Raw genomic sequence first — 18,466 nt, forward strand, 5'->3', positions numbered from 1 at the left:
TAACTGTAAATAGATGACTTGCAATGACCAGTGCAATACCACCACTCTGCTAACCGGAGGGTTCAAATGGCAAAAACCATGTTTAGTCTCCAGAGCAATGATCGAGCATCCCCTGCAACTATAATATCATCCAGTATAAGTCATGTCTTTTGAGGTTATGATAGGCAACAAAGATATTCTGTCATGAATAAGACCACTTGCGGCAGCTGAAAATTTGCTGGCTGCCACACTGAAATGCATATATACAAAGCTGCCAGTGAAGTGGCTGGAAGTTTTAAATTAAATATTACGTAACTTTAATCAAATTTGTCAACTCTTCATCCAGTAGCCTACTTGGAGAATAGGCTACTGGTTGAAATATTGAGTCATCTCACTTTGAATGCAAGAGAACAACTCTTGCATTCAAAGTGAAATGACTCAATTCTGCTAAAAATAAAAACAAAATTAATCTTAAACTTCTTGATTTTGGATTATTCTAGTTTTTGGACAGCTGGATTTTGGCCATTCTACCTGTATTGAATAATGTTTCTGTCATTTCATTCCCTTAATTTCTCTCTTCCTTTGTGAAATTATTAGTTTGATGCACAAGATGATAATAATAATAATATTTAAGATATTATTCTAAAATTGGGTTTATACAATATAAATGTTTATAATTTAATATTATCATGTTTATTATATTTAAATAGTGAAATATGCTAAAATGTTTCAACTTTCTTTTACAGATATTCTTTGTTCAGCAATCATGCAAGACCTGACAGATAACCTTTAAAAATATCTGTTGTATAGTAATCGTTAATTAACGCATAATGGATTTACAATGGAGAAACTGTCTTTTTTACTCAATCTGACCCTTCACCATCTCAACGTTCTAACAAAGTAGGTGACAAAGAGCTTCTCCACTTTTTTTCCAAAGTTAGTGTTTCATCATCTTTTTCTTTTCACATAAAAATAATAATAGAGGCCCAGAGAAGGACCAACATCACGAAGAACCTCATAGCATCTGCAATCTAGGAAAAATTCAAACAGGGCGTGAGTAATCAAGTAATATCGACAACGTGGAACCAGAGGAGGAAGAGCAAGAAGAAATACAGCTGAAGTGGAAAAAGACGAGATCATGATATCCAGAATAGAAGACAAGTGGAATAAGGCCCTAACAGAATTGAAGGGAATGGACCTCACAAAGACAATTTGATACCGAAGCACAGACCCAATAAAATCCTGTGGAGAATCACAGACCACCTCAATTGGCAAATAATACCACATTACCTCAACAACAATGGTGTAACACTGGAGGCCATCTACAAAACGGTATACTGTACTCCAATAGTAGCCACTAGGATTAAGAGAAAAGAGACACCAGCAGCAGAAGAAACAAAAAACAAGAAACCGCCAGCTTGAGAAGGAAGATTTCAGCAGAAGATAGAAGAATTAAGAGTCAAGATAGACCAATTTACCCAGTACCAATGGGGTAATAGGAGTAGGAAACTGATTGGAAAAATGAAGAGCATCCTCAAAAAAAAAAAAAACACCTACAGCAAACACAAGACCCGAAATCAGAAAATTGGAGAATACTTAAACATACTGAAGCAGAACCTCACACTTAGCAAGACTCTACCGATACAAAGAGATCTTCCAGAGGAAAGTAAACAATCAAATCTTTGATGAAAACCAAAGAGGCTTCTACAGGATTATCAGACAAGATGGGAAAGATCTAAACTAACCAAGCAAGCAGATGATCAAGGAGTTTTGAAGCAATATAAGGAGCAGAAGCAAGACATGACAGCCGAGCCCCCCATGGATAGAACTAGAATGGAAAAAACACAAGGACATACAAGAGATGAGAGATTTGGAAAAGAAGTCCCACGAATAGATAACATCCACAACTACTGATACAAGATGCTCGTCTGAATTATGCACCCAGAAGTTCTTACTGAAGGAATCACATATCTGAAGGCTAAAAACCAAGATACAAGAAACCTGGCAAAATACAGGCCAATCACCTGCCACCCAATGATGTACAAGATCCTGACCACCTGCATAACCAAAAAGATATCAGACCAATTGAAGAGCAAGAACATCATGGTAGGATGCAAACAGATGAGCAAAGGATGCAAGAAGCAATTAACCACTGGTGCCACAGTTATTGAGCAAGCCTACAAGAAGTGCTGCAACCTATACATGGCCCAAATGGATTACCACAAGGCCTATGACTCTGTGCCTCATAGCTAGCTAATAGAGAAGCTAGAAGAATTAAGATCAATCCAACAGTGACAAACTTCCTAGAAGCAACCATGGCAAAATGCAGTACCACCATCAAGTCGAGAACAGCGCAACCAGACTGATCCCCATCAAGAGAGGAACTTTTCAGGGAGATGGCTTGAGCCCACTCTGATTCAGTCTAGCACTCAACCTGCTATCCACCATGCTCAACAACAGGAAGTATGGATATAACTTAAAAGAAGGAAGAAAAAACCTGTACACTTTTCTCCCACCTGATATACATGGATTACATCAAGCTGTAAATGACAACCGAGAAGCAGCTCTAGCAACTATTCAGGATCACCAAAGAATTCAGAAATGATATTAGGATGGAATTTGGTCTAGACAAATGCAAGGCCCACGGATTTCATCAGGGGATATTAGTCACCCAAAACTACCAGACGCAGACTGGTAAAGAGATGAAAGCCATGACAGGGGGGGGGGGGGGGTAGAGTCCTACAAATACCTAGGAATGGTGCAGGTTTGTAAGTTAGAGTACAAGGAGATCAAAAAATACCATCAGAGACTCAGAAGCCTGCTAAAAACAAAGATCAAAGGAGGGAACACAGTGAGAGTCATAAGTGATATGACTCTGAGTGATAGTCACCTATGCAGTCCCAGTGCTAACATATTCATAACACCAAGCTGGAGGTTACCATGAGAAAGATAAGGGCAATGATGACACCAGCACCCGAAATCAGCTGTAGAGAGACTGACAATAGCTCGGAAAGGAAGAGGGCTGACAGACCTCATCAAACAAGAGAAGACAGCAATAACTAATCTGAAGGATAATTTCCAGAAAAACACAGCAGCATATCAGGCCATAAGGAAGATAGACAAGTGGCATACCCTCACTCAACCTAAGGAGATCCTCCCCTCCCACCCAGACAGAACAAACAAAGTTAGAGAGAGATGGGCAAAGACGACACTCCATGGTAAACTCTATAATGACCTCCATTAAGACCACATAGATAAATGTGGCTTCCAATGCATTGCTCGCGACATAAGTGTCATACTGTTTTTGTCTGACAGCACTGGTGGTCCCCCCCCCCCAAACTCTGTGGGACCCTCTTCCCGAAATTGAAGAATTTTCTCGCCATCAAAGACCAAGTTATCTACACTATGAACTATAGAAAATAAATCACCAAGAAGGTCAGGATAACAGGTCGACAGGATAATACATCAGAAGCTAGCGAGGAAATATCGGTTGATCTAAGAAAGTGTACCATATTATAAGTATATGAACTCCAGGATGTACTAGAGACCCCCAACCCACAAACTATACCGGGACCGTGCCATAATAACGGCCAAGACAATTCCGCACAACGCCCTTGTTGACAAGAAAGAAAACGCTACCTATCTGACTGACATAGCGGCACCCAACACTGGCAACCTCCAGAAAATCACAAGGAAAAGAACAGGAATTACATTGACCTAAGACAGGACATCATCAAAGAGATGTGGCATATGCAACAAGTAACAACCATCCTTATCATCATGTCAACCAACCTTATGGTAACAAAGACCCTATGTATACAATGCCTAGTAGCAATAGGTATTCTCCCAGAGAACATCTACAAGGAACTCCAGAAAGTCACAATCCTGAACACTTGTGGGATAGTCAGAGTTCCTCGACCAACATTAACACTAGACAATGGCCACCCTGTGTACTTGGTACCCGTACCCATCACGAGGTGGAACTCCCCAATCAGGAAGAAATAATACTACAACAACAACAACAACAACAATAATAATAACAATAATAATAATAATAACAATAATTGGACTAACACTGAGCTGGAGGATATCATGAGAAAGACAAAGACAATGATGACAAAGAGCTGCCAACACCACCCGAAATCTGCCGTGGAGAGACTGACAATTGACTGGGAAGGAGGAGGACGGGGACTGATAGACCTCATTGAGCAACAGAAGATAGCGATCTTTAACCTGAAGGATTACTTCTAGAAACACACTGCAGCACTCCACCAGGCCATAATGAAGATAGACAAGTGGTATACCCCACCAACATAAGCAAGGGGTCCCCCCCAACCAGGAAGTACAAACAAAGCTAGAAAGACGGGCAGAGAAGACATTCCATGGCAAATGCTACAATGACCATCAGGATCACATAGATAAAAACTGCTTCCAATGCATGGCTCACGAGCAGGACACTCTTCCCCGAGACTGAAGGATTCATGCTCACCATCCAAGACAAGTAATCAACACCAGGAACTATAGAAAATACAAAGCCAAGGAGTCCAGAGTGTTAGATGACACATGCCGACGATGCCATCTGGCCTCAGAAACGATCCAACACATCACCGCGGGATGCAAGGTGATCACCCAGGCTGAGTACACTCATAGATATGACCAGGTAGCCAGGATAATACATCAGAAGCTAGGAAGGAAATACCAATTGGTCGAAGAAAGTGTACCGTATTACAAGTACAAACCCCAGGCAGTACTAGAGACCCCAACCCACAAGCTGTACTGGGACCGCGCCATAATAACAGATAGGGCAATCCCGCACAACAGACCGGACATAACCCTTGTGGACAAGAAGGAAAAAGCTACCTATTTGATTAACATAGCGGTGCCGAACACTAGCAATGTCCAGCAACCACCAATGTCCAACAACCACCCTGCGTACTTGGTAGCAATACACGTCACGAGGTGGAAGCCCCAAACAGGGAGAAATAATAATAATACTATTTTAAAACTGGATTTTTCTTTTAATTCTGCAAACTTCTGCTTACTTTTGTTAATGAATTATGAGTGAGTGTGGAATTAGGCATTACGTAGTCTATTGAAAATTGGAACTGTAACGTAATAGCAGGCACATTGTAATACACCGATATTTCATCAAACTTTGTGGAGCGAAGCTGATTAACAATGTATTTCAGTAAAATGCCAAAGAAATATGATGCGAAAATTTCAGAAGACTTACACAATATTTTCCATAAACTACAAAATCTGAGAAAGGTAGCACATTTGCCTTGTACCATACAGAAGTGATATTTCACTTTCATCAAGCAGCAAGAAACAATGGAATCACATATTTGCACACAAATAAGCATAATGACAGCAAGCAGCATAAAAATAAATGCAAAAATAGATGTTGGATACAGTGACAATGTCATAAGTGTTGAACTCTTATTTGCATCTTTTGTCACTGAACATAATCCTCCCCTGAACTGTGCTGATTATTCTGGCACAATGTTCACAATTGTTTCCCAACAATGAAATAGGGTAAAAAATAGTGTTGTGGGAGAACAGAAACTGCACAAACAGGGAAAGAAGAAGTAGCAATGACTGAAAAACGGGCAATTTTCGATTGCTACAGATGGTATGAATCAAAGTTATTCCAGACTGTATACTACTAGGGCTTACAATACCGAGATTCCGGGGATCTCAGTCATTTTTTTCCGGTATTGATACAAAAATACCGGTTTTTCGGTACTAATTTAAAAAAATAATTATCCATGATTTATTCACATAAAGGTTATAAAATCGACAACAATAAATCATTAATATACCTGAATTTGCAAATGAGGGATTGTTTTACACAGTTCAAATGCAACGGAAACCTGAAACCCGAAATCTTACAGATATATTTCTCTTAGTAAGTACGGTGTGTGTGGAAGTAAAGCACTTAAGGAATAAGGAAAACATCATTACGGAAATAATTCCATTATTGGCAGTAGGCCTAGTAGTGCAATTAAGGAATATGGTGAACAATGGTATGGCAGGTGTGGAAGGGTTAAAATTAAAAGCTTCTGAACAATAGTTTAATCCCTCTATTGCACTGCTATTTGAGGATGTGACGCTTAGTGCATTTTGGGAAAGGGTGTCAGTATGGAGCAGTTCAAAGGTATTGGGAACAGGTGATCTTGGGGAAAAAAGATGAAAGCGTTTCATTGTGTGGAAAAAATATTCTGTTTTCCCACCAAAGGAAGAAGAGTGAGTTTAAAGAATAACACCGTGATTAGGTCAAGTTTAAATTAGATAGGGGGAAGATACGTAAATGCGTGCAAACCCTCCTGGGGTTTGCACATAAGCTTGTTTATAAAAAATTAGTACAAGGAACGATTGTAATCAATTCAATAAATAAATAAATGAGAAGGAAATAAATAAGGTGCTCGCACCAAAAGAGGGGTTTGTGGTTGTTGTTCGGAGGGGTTGCAGACTTCCAGTGGTAGTTCTGGGAGTGTCCAGCTATATAGTGAAGTGTTCTGCCAGGCATGTTACTGTGCTAGGAAGTTAATCCGGAAGTTGAATAACAAGCCAGTCAGATAGTGCCCTGGCTTCTACTACTGCTGTGGTAATTCCCTTCAGTATTAACAGAGAACTGTTCTCGAAATCCCAAAAATAAAACAGTACTGGAAGAGCTATAGAGCAGAGACATGCAGAGTTCAACTAACAAGAGAGAGAGAGAGAGAGAGAGAGAGAGAGAGAGAGAGAGAGAGAGAGAGAGATCACCGCACACCATGGAAGAAACCCACACAAAGGTTGTTGTTGTTATTTGGTTTTTAAGAGCATTACCAACTAAGGCCATATTGCTCCTACACCGGGGATATGCGGTGGTCATTTCCTGACCTTTCCGCATCCTCTGTATTTGGTGGTCATGGGCTCGAACCCCAGTCTAATCAAGAAGCGTGTGATACGCAGTGTTGCTCCTACCCACCTGGCTAAGGAAGCCCCCCCCCCCGCACAAAGGAATCCCACCGTGAAAGAGAAGGAAGGTAAGTCCTCCGAACTGTGTTGTTTTGGAAATGGTACTTAGATAAAGTGGGAGATTATTTTAGAGTAAGGTTAAAGTTGAAGAAACACGAGAAATAAGGAAATGTTAAGTACTCAGTTGGTTTATTGGTTGAAGTTGTAAAGAAAACTGATATTGCAAATTAAGAGAGATTACATGGAATTGTTAGTATTAAGTTAGCGACTTATGGATTGCTGTTGTGAAGAGAACTGACATTGATGATCAAGAAAAATATGAGGAAGTGATTAAGATCGAATTAGTTTAGTGTTTGAAGCTGTAGAAAGAGTTGAGATTGTTAACCAAGAGAAATTTTATGGAAATGATAGCATGTATTAACAGATTAAATGAGAAAAGTGAATAGATTAGATGTAAATGAACACCAGTTATGTATTGTAAGTAGATTTGTATGATAAATGATTTGTTTTATATTTGTGTCATAGCTCTTGAGGAACTGACAGCTCCCATATAATATATATACATGATATATAATATACATATATACTTGTGTGGTGGGGGAATATCCCTCAGCTCCTGGAAATTCTCAATTTTTAATGCAGTCAGGTAGCTTGTGGGGCTTAGTTCTTGAGGGGAGCAGCTGTACAAAAATCATAACAATGGCCACTGATGGCGATACTACGGTACAGGGAAATAAAAATTAATAAATAAATAAGTAACCCCCCCCCCCCCAACTTAGATATGATTTCCTCACCAAGTCCCTTAACCTTCAGTCCCTTTCTTTCGTTAATAAGGATATAGTGCCATAAAAAGTCAAAAAGGAATAAGATTTTTTGAAGATGAGGGAATAAGGTAGGGGTTAAACTGCAACTCGTCTACGACTATCTCAGTACAAAGCACCAACCAGCACAGAATCCAAAAGGATGTTTTCTGCCGCTAATTACATATGTATCAAAATTAGATCAAGTTTAAATGATAACACTATTGAGTTTCTTAAGGGCTCACTTTATTCGGACAGTAGTGCGGATGCTTATTTTTATTTATTTTTTTTTTAGTATGTTTAATAATTTTTTGCTAGAATATTTATTATTGTAATAAAAGTTTGATTTAAAATGTGAATTCAAGTAATTACTTGTTTTTTCCTTATTTTATTGCACCTAACACTGTCATCAAAATTTATTGTGAAAAATGTAATTTTTTTTTTTTTTTTTTGGAATACCGGTATCCCGGTTTCATAAATTAAAAATACCGAAACACCGATATTAAGATTTTGACCGGTATTGTGAGTCTTATATACTATATTATATATGGTGATCTTTTGTAATAAAAAAATTTTAAAAAATCACTAAATCAAAGACAGACTGTTCTCGGTGCAAGAAGTACTGAATTTTGACTCAACCGTGCCTATGAAAGTGGGTAAATACTTCTATCTATCTATAAAAGAAGCACTAAAAGGAATGTTAGACTTACACAAATTGACGGCCTCAAGAAAAAAACTTCTGGATTTCAAACTTCTGGTAGTAGAGATAGTCCTAAACAGGCCAAGCAAGGTAATAATTAGGGTTATCCTCACTCACAAGAGAAAGTCTGATCATGTTTCTCAATTTACTAGTTTAAAATTTAAAAGTGTATACTATACTGATATAAACAATCCTATGTCTGTGTATTTTGACAATGAAATACTTTTATACTAAACTGTTATTCTAGAACAAGAGGACATAATTTCAAGTTATGGGGGGAGTTGTTTAGACTGGATTGCAGGAAGTTTTATTTTAGCCAGCGAATTATAAATTACTGGAATAAGTTGCCTTCATGGGTGGTAGAGGCCGACAGTTTGGGGAAATTCAAAGGTCAGCTGGATAATTACCTAAGGGAGAAGGGAAATGCATAGGTTGTCCATTTCCTTTTCTCTTACTAATTGTTATTATTATTTTTTTTATTTTCTTCTTATTATTAATTTCTTTTTTTTCTTATTATTAATTTCTTTTTATTCTTATTATTAATTTCTTATTTTTTGTTATTATTTTTATTTTTTTTTGGCTAGTGCAAAATAAGCCATAGGTTTTCTTGCACAATGTGGCCATTACTAATACTAATACATAATACTAATACTAAACCAAGAAATCTATATCCAGAAGCAGCCATAGTCTCATAAGTATAGTTTGACCCCTAAAAAAAAATATATATATAAATATATATGTGTAAACTTAAGTGAGAATAATGATTAAAATAATAAAAATAAAAATAAATAAAAATGCCAGCAGCATGGCGAGACAGAAGAGCAAAAAATTCGCTCTCCTGTCTTGCCATGCTGCTGGCATGTTTATTTATTTTTGTTTTTATTATTTTAATCATTATTCTCACTTAAGTTTATATCTCAAGCGTCATATAGAGGAAAATGCTCTTTGCTGCCTCTGATGTATGTTTACCCCTTTTTTAATTTAAGATTCAGTTTTAAATTATTTCAAACATTATTCAAATATAAGTATATATATAGGGTTGTTAAAATTAAAGTATCCCTATTAGAGGGCTCTGGAGCGAGTTCTAAGGCTCATACTGAAGAGAAATTTGGACAACAGGTACGATACAATGCACTTGACATTTATTGGGAGGGAAAAAATCAGTTACAAAATTTGTCACTATATTCTGCTGTGGCAATACAAATCACGTGAACAGTGCTATAATTGTTCAATGTGTCCTCCATTTGGTCAACAACAGTTTCCATTTGAAGAATAGTATTTTCTACAGCAGAACGTAACATGTCATCTGGAATAGCCAGCACATAATGTCTAATGCTATCCTTCAGATCTGACAGAGTTTGACATCCTTCCTGATCCACCTGGTTCTTCAAAAAACCCCACAACCAGAAGTCGCATGGGGTGAGGTCCGTTGATCGGGGTAGCCAAGATGTCTGGAAACAACGGGCTGATCACCCGTTCGTCTGTAAAGTGTTGCCTTAGCAATCTTGGGAGACAACAATGGATGTGGGGGTGGCACACCATCTTGCATGAATATAGTATCCTGAAGGCACCCACATTGTTGTAGCTCTGGTATTGCAAAATTTTCCAACATTTCATAATATCGCTGTCCAGTGATGGAACAGGTGCGGGGTCCAGTCAGTGTTACCTGTTCAAAAAAATATGGCCCAATCACGAATGTGGCTGTAAATCCACACCACACTGTCACTTTTTGAGAATGCAAAGGGATCTCTTCGATAACTCGAGAGTTTTCTGTTGCCAAAATGAGGTAGTTGTGCGTATTCACTAGTCCATTTAAGCAGAAATGGGCTTCATCACACCAAAGGATGTTCCATGGCCAAGTGATTCACTGTCATTCGCACTAGAAACTGAAGTGCGTAGGTGAAACGAATATCTGCATCACCGGGCTTTAGCTGCTGTAGAATGCACATCTTTTAAGGATAGTACTGCAACACCTGACGCATTACTAGCCTTACAGTGGAATACGGCATGTCCACTTCACGAGAACAGCTGGCACACTTGCGCTACCATGTGGAGATTGACTTGATAAATTCACAACAGCCATAGCCACATCTTCAACATGAGAAGAGTTCACTCGTTTTCGACCTCTACCTGGTTGAACACCAAGATGTCCTGTCTCTTCAAATTTCTCATTTTGCGGACAGCACAAACAGTCATAGGTCGTTTGTGCTGTCTTTCAGAAATTCCGGCTTCAGAAGTGCATAAGGCGCTTCTAAAGCCGGAATTCTCTGAAAGCCACAGCTGCATTGTTGCTGTTCTGACAAAGGTGCTATTAGTGAAGCTGACAGTACAGCTTCACTAATAGCACCTTTTCGTGCAATGCTGTTAGCGTTGCTGCTGTAGTGCAGGCAAACATCTACTATATGATTTTGAAGAGACTGCTTTGCTTTTATACAGTACAGTAGAACTGAGTAGTGGCGCTGTGACAATAACTTATGATTAACGATTTACATATAAACAACGTAATTATGCAAATAACTTACGTTATTTGCATAATCGTAACTAAGACAGTTACGTGCCATACAGTAACACAGTGCGATACAGTGACAAATTTTGTAACAAATTTATTTTTTCTTTTCCAAGAAATGAGTGCATTCTTTATTGTACCTGTTGTCCAAATTTCTCTTTGGTAAGAGCCTTAGATCTGGCTACAGAGCCCCCTACGTCTTAGGGATACTTTAATTTTAACAAATCTGTGTATATATATATAATTATAATTATTGATAAAAAAGTAAAGAAAGTTAAAACGAAAGTAACTGTAACTAATATGTAAATAATATTTATGAGTCAATGCAGTTGCAAGCAATCATGCAATGCACCCATAATGTCTATAATATTACGGATAATATAAAGAGAATAAATCCAACAATAATACCATCAGGGACCTAAGACAACGCAAAAAAAAAATAATAAAATAAAATAATTATTATCGCTTTTTACCGACAATCTAGATGACGTCAACTGGGGCCAACCACCCAGAATGAAGGCAAAAAACGACAAGGTTCTCTGTTTCTGTGATGATCAATATATGCTATGTAATTTAAATCTAAACCAAATATAAACCGGTATAGGCCGAAAATAAATCGAATATAAATAAATCAAAAGATGATAATAAAATTTAGAAATATTAGAATCAAAGGTAAGAAATATAAGTAAAATATAAATGTAAGCATATATTAATCATCGTTGACCCGACAGAGAACGTAATTTAATGATTAAAATAAGATTAAATATATAATACATACTACATATTGACCGTATCTAGGACATAATGTAATAGTCGTCAAAATAATATGTGGTGCCCCTTTTGTGATGGATACGTTAAAAATAAATAATTAAATTAAATTAACGCATAGAGAAACATGTAGATAGTAAGAAGAAAAACTAAAGGAGTAGGAATAATAGAACCTGAACTCCACAAAGGCGAAAAATAGTGGTATAGATAAGAAATAGTTTCTCCTACGTCCTCGGATTGCCCTAATAATTTCGGAGAAATAAAAATAAAGAGTGTAGGACAGTTTAAAGACATTACAAGATATAAGTTGTGGCTCGGGTATGCCCGGGATCGCAAACCCGTTCCTATAGTAGGACCCTGAGCTGAATTTGCATGTTATCTCAGCGTGAATTTAAGTAAATTTAAATGAATTTAACTATATATTAAAAAAAAAAAAAAAAATGATACACTGTAATTTGCAAGCCGGTGGGTACAAGTTTTCTACGCCGTAAGACACCAAGAATGCAAAGTGTATCCTATTTACATATATACATGGCACTAAATATAATGATCATATTAAAAATTATATTAAAACAATAGGTTCAGAAAACAAATTTTTGAAATTAATAATGTTTATTGCTTTCCTGAAATGATATTTCAGGTAAGCGATAGGGAAATTATTATTGATCAACCTGCCGTACAACACTGTTAAGCCCGCTGAACAATTTTTATTACTATTGCAGATATAAGCAATCCTTAGACATTGTGATAAAATTGTATTAGCATGCACTGATTTTGATATATTAGATTTCCAATTTGTAAGGCTTACTACGTTAAAATTGAATGCATCTCTTTTATTATATACGTTTACGTCTATATTATTATTATGCAATATTTCTATATGAAGATCCAGATAATTTGCTATAGTATCAGAACTATTAGTTTTTTCCAATACAAGTTCTACTGGATATAATTTACTGTAATCCTGGACAAAATGTGGACAATTAAAAACACATATATCATCTACGTATCTATATATAAGTAGGTTATCTTGGAATTCTCTTTCTGTATAATGTAGATAAAGGTTTGCGATTATGCTTGATGCTGGACTTCCCATAGGGGTGCCAGTCACGTGTAGGTATAACGATGTTCCGTCATATATATAATTATTAAAGATGCATAATTTTATTAGAGAATCCCAATAGGTTAAATCAACCTTTATAGCATTTTTATTTTCTAAATATAGTTTCTTGAGGACGACTTCTAAGTTATCAAGATTAATGCTCGTAAATAGACTGTTAAAGTCAAATGTTTGTATTTGATGAATATTGTTATTTTTTAGAGCATTTATAATAGGTAAGTTATCATTTATTATAATAGTTTTATTTAAGTTATTTAATATAATTTTAAGTAACTTTTCTAACGTTTTTCCGGGAAATTTAGCATAACTATCTCTACATGATGTTATGAATCTAAAAGCAATTGGTGTTTTGTGAAATTTGGGTATGCCATATATAAATGGAAATTTTAGGTTATTATACTTTAACTTTAATCTTTTATGCAATGCAATTAATTTTTTGATTATTATATTATGGGAAGATGCTATCTGTTTATATGTATGGCTAGACTGTAGTTCATTTCTAATGATTTATATATAATATGATTTACATATGATTGCATAATTACAAGCAGCTTTGTCAACGGGAGTAATCACAAAATGTTCATGTATATCTTTGAGCTGCCTATTTATTAATTTGGTATTATATAGATTATCTTGTATGAATTTCAATTGATTATATTTGCTAGATATGATATTAAGCATTGTAAATAGCCACATGTGGTGTGCTTCAACCGGTATGTTATGGTTGTATGCTGATCTTATGCAATATTTAAGTAAATCTAGATATAACAATTTTTTAAAATTAGATTTATTAATAGGTAAATTAGGTCGAAATTTAAAACCCAGTGATAAAATATCTCTAAGTTCAGGATATGGGATTATATCTAAATTGCCGGTTATAATGTGATTATGGTTAGGATCCACGTATCTATGAAATGAAGGTTTGTGGCAAACACAATGTATCCTGTCCGATGTTAATATTGTGAAGGTTTGTAGCTATTGTTTTATAGTTACACGCTTTAAGACCAAAACATACTTTTGGTAATATTTTCATTTCAATACATAACGTAATTAATAACGCAAATGATAGATTATTGCAAGAAGATATTAGCATGTTACAATATAAAACACTATATCCATACGGTCTAAATAATAAATTTTAATCAAAAATATTTGACGAATAATTTAAAAGATATTTGCATTTATAATATGTTTCAAGTTGCCAAACTTCGTAAATATAATCGCAATAGGAAATATAGTAAATCCAACACATATAATAGCAACCGAGAACATCTAGGAGACTTCATAGATTTATTCAAAACGTGGGACACGGATCCTATAAATATTAGTAAAATACACAACACACTTTTCAGTATTAAACTTAAGTGTACTCAAAGCACTAAATAGAAAAACCAATGATTACGTCTTTGTATCTTCTCATCTTATGAACATCATATCTGACATTGTCAAATTCAGATGTCATATTTTGAATGTTAGCAAGCAGCCGGAAAATTCTATCCTCATCTTATACTTTCAAAATAAATTAATGGATGATTTAGATATACATAAAACTATTAATTTACGTAATGACTTGCTGCCTATTATTAACTTACATATTAATATCAGATTTAGATATTCTAGACCATTTGGTCTTAAAGCGTGTAACTATAAAACAATAGCTACAAACCTTCACAATATTAACATCGGACAGGATACATGTGTTTGCCACAAACCTTCATTTCATAGATACGTGGATCCTAACCATAATCACATTATAACCGGCAATTTAGATATAATCCCATATCCTGAACTTAGAGATATTTTATCACTGGGTTTTAAATTTCGACCTAATTTACCTATTAATAAATCTAATTTTAAAAAATTGTTATATCTAGATTTACTTAAATATTGCATAAGATCAGCATACAACCATAACATACCGGTTGAAGCATACCACATGTGGCTATTTACAATGCTTAATATCATATCTAGCAAATATAATCAATTGAAATTCATACAAGATAATCTATATAATACCAAATTAATAAATAGGCAGCTCAAAGATATACATGAACATTTTGTGATTACTCCCGTTGACAAAGCTGCTTGTAATTATGCAATCATATGTAAATCATATTATATATAAATCATTAGAAATGAACTACAGTCTAGCCATACATATAAACAGATAGCATCTTCCCATAATATAATAATCAAAAAATTAATTGCATTGCATAAAAGATTAAAGTTAAAGTATAATAACCTAAAATTTCCATTTATATATGGCATACCCAAATTTCACAAAACACCAATTGCTTTTAGATTCATAACATCATGTAGAGATAGTTATGCTAAATTTCCCGGAAAAACGTTAGAAAAGTTACTTAAAATTATATTAAATAACTTAAATAAAACTATTATAATAAATGATAACTTACCTATTATAAATGCTCTAAAAAATAACAATATTCATCAAATACAAACATTTGACTTTAACAGTCTATTTACGAGCATTAATCTTGATAACTTAGAAGTCGTCCTCAAGAAACTATATTTAGAAAATAAAAATGCTATAAAGGTTGATTTAACCTATTGGGATTCTCTAATAAAATTATGCATCTTTAATAATTATATATATGACGGAACATCGTTATACCTACAAGTGACTGGCACCCCTATGGGAAGTCCAGCATCAAGCATAATCGCAAACCTTTATCTACATTATACAGAAAGAGAATTCCAAGATAACCTACTTATATATAGATACGTAGATGATATATGTGTTTTTAATTGTCCACATTTTGTCCAGGATTACAGTAAATTATATCCAGTAGAACTTGTATTGGAAAAAACTAATAGTTCTGATACTATAGCAAATTATCTGGATCTTCATATAGAAATATTGCATAATAATAATATAGACGTAAACGTATATAATAAAAGAGATGCATTCAATTTTAACGTAGTAAGCCTTACAAATTGGAAATCTAATATATCAAAATCAGTGCATGCTAATACAATTTTATCACAATGTCTAAGGATTGCTTATATCTGCAATAGTAATAAAAATTGTTCAGCGGGCTTAACAGTGTTGTACGGCAGGTTGATCAATAATAATTTCCCTATCGCTTACCTGAAATATCATTTCAGGAAAGCAATAAACATTATTAATTTCAAAAATTTGTTTTCTGAACCTATTGTTTTAATATAATTTTTAATATGATCATTATATTTAGTGCCATGTATATATGTAAATAGGATACACTTTGCATTCTTGGTGTCTTACGGCGTAGAAAACTTGTACCCACCGGCTTGCAAATTACAGTGTATCATTTTTTTTTTTTTTTTTAATATATAGTTAAATTCATTTAAATTTACTTAAATTCACGCTGAGATAACATGCAAATTCAACTCAGGGTCCTACTATAGGAACGGGTTTGCGATCCCGGGCATACCCGAGCCACAACTTATATCTTGTAATGTCTTTAAACTGTCCTACACTCTTTATTTTTATTTCTCCGAAATTATTAGGGCAATCCGAGGACGTAGGAGAAACTATTTCTTATCTATACCACTATTTTTCGCCTTTGTGGAGTTCAGGTTCTATTATTCCTACTCCTTTAGTTTTTCTTCTTACTATCTGCAAGTTTCTCTATGCGTTAATTTAATTTAATTATTTATTTTTACCGTATCCATCACATAGGGGGCACCACATATTATTTTGACGACTATTACATTATGTCCTAGATACGGTCAATATGTAGTATGTATTATATATTTAACCTTATTTTAATCATTAAATTACGTTCTCTGTCGGGTCAACGATGATTAATATATGCTTACATTTATATTTTACTTATATTTCTTACCTTTGATTCTAATATTTCTAAATTTTATTATCATCTTTCGATTTATTTATATTCGATTTATTTTCGGCCTATACCGGTTTATATTTGGTTTAGATTTAAATTACATAGCATATATTGATCATCACAGAAACAGAGAACCTTGTCGTTTTTTGCCTTCATTCTGGGTGGTTGGCCCCAGTTGACGTCATCTAGATTGTCGGTAAAAAGCGATAATAATTTTTTTTTTTTTTTTGCGTTGTCTTAGGTCCCTGATGGTATTATTGTTGAATTTATTTTCTTTAAATTATCCGTAATATTACATATATATATATATACATATATACAGGGATGTTAAAATATCTTTTATTTTTATTATCAAACATTCCGTTTCCAACTATATTTAAACGTTATTCAAATATATGTATAATTATATCAATGATAGTAGTGGGCGAATTGCTAACGCTGCGCCTGTGCTGCCATCCATAGTTCATTATTCGTCTATATAAACTGGTTAAGATTACTTTCGTCAGTAGTGTGGCTTTGCACTGGAGTGCTTATATCTGTTCTATTTTTAATTTTTGCTGAATCAGGACCACCGCTGTTCAATTCCCCTGCATTGGCGGTTCGATCTGGGGATCGAGTGGCAGACTGATCTTTCGATCGATTCTCCTTTGCGGAGATTTGAAATGCAGAGGTTCCCTCACCATTATTGGCCTTGTGGTCCTCTGTCAAGATGGAGCGTAATGGTCAGTCTATTTTTGGTTTCTTTTGTTTTGTTTTATTGCAGTGGTTTACATCTCTGATGGTGATATTTCACATAAATTTGGTCAGAGGGGGCACCGTTAAATTTCTATTTAATTGGCTTTTAAAATTCAATGAATTATTATTCGTACATTTAGATTTTCTAAATTATTTTAGAGTTTCTGCTGCAATATTTTTACTCTTGTTACCCCCTCTCTTCCCTCCCTGCTTTGTTTGATTTAATTTAGGTTTAATTTGACTTTTCGCTCTTCTCTTGCCATATTTTTTATTTTTATTTTTTAATCATTATTCTCACTTAAGTTTATATCTCAAGCGTCATGTAGAGGAAAATGCTTTTTGCTGCCTCTGATGTATGCTTTACCCCCCTTTTTTATGTAAGGTTCAGTTTTCTATTATTTCAAACATTATTCAAATATAAGTATATATATAGACAAATATATTGTTATCAGTGTATTAGGTGGAGGTGCTGAGCTGTCAGGTGTAATTACCATGGAAATATATATATATATATACAGGGTGATTCACTACCAGTGCGACAAATTTGCAGGAGGTGTAGGGAGCACAAAGACGAATCGGAATCACATAGCATTGCAGCGTCCGAAATGCCTTCATCATGCGGTAGAGGGCGTTAAATGGGAGGTTGTGTGAACAGCGATCCCGCTGGAAGTCAGCATTTGCGAACCGTTTCTGTTGATGGAACCAAGTAGCAAAAGTCCTCCGGAGAGGATAATCCGCAGGCTCCAATGACTGGACACGTTGCAGATGGTATGAACTCATTTGGTTTGTTGACAGTATCCTCCATACTGTGGATTGGGAAATACCCAATCATTGGCCTATCGCTCGAGTAATCGTACTCGGATTGCCTTCTGCAAAACGTAGGACATTCTCCTCATTGTCTGGCGTTCTCGTCATTCGCTCTCGTTTCATGGTACCTCTCGTGAAACAACCAGTCTCATGTAACCTTTTGTGCACACGTGCAAAAATCGTATGATGAGGAGCACGCCTGTGCGGGAAACATTCCTGGTACAAGCGCAGAGCGGCGCG

General features: G+C 35.3%; 1 protein-coding gene across 1 annotated transcript in view; it reads right to left on the bottom strand.

Moving 5' to 3' along the window:
* The window catches only part of Ranbp16 (Ran-binding protein 16), a 902,587-nt gene that overhangs the window by 774,046 nt on the left and 110,075 nt on the right, over positions 1 to 18,466 (bottom strand). The gene's annotated exons all lie outside the window — the stretch shown is intronic.

This window comes from Mastigoproctus giganteus, chromosome 11 (genome assembly GCF_048544385.1).
Source record: "Mastigoproctus giganteus isolate SK-2022 chromosome 11, ASM4854438v1, whole genome shotgun sequence".
NCBI lineage: Eukaryota > Metazoa > Arthropoda > Arachnida > Uropygi > Thelyphonidae > Mastigoproctus > Mastigoproctus giganteus.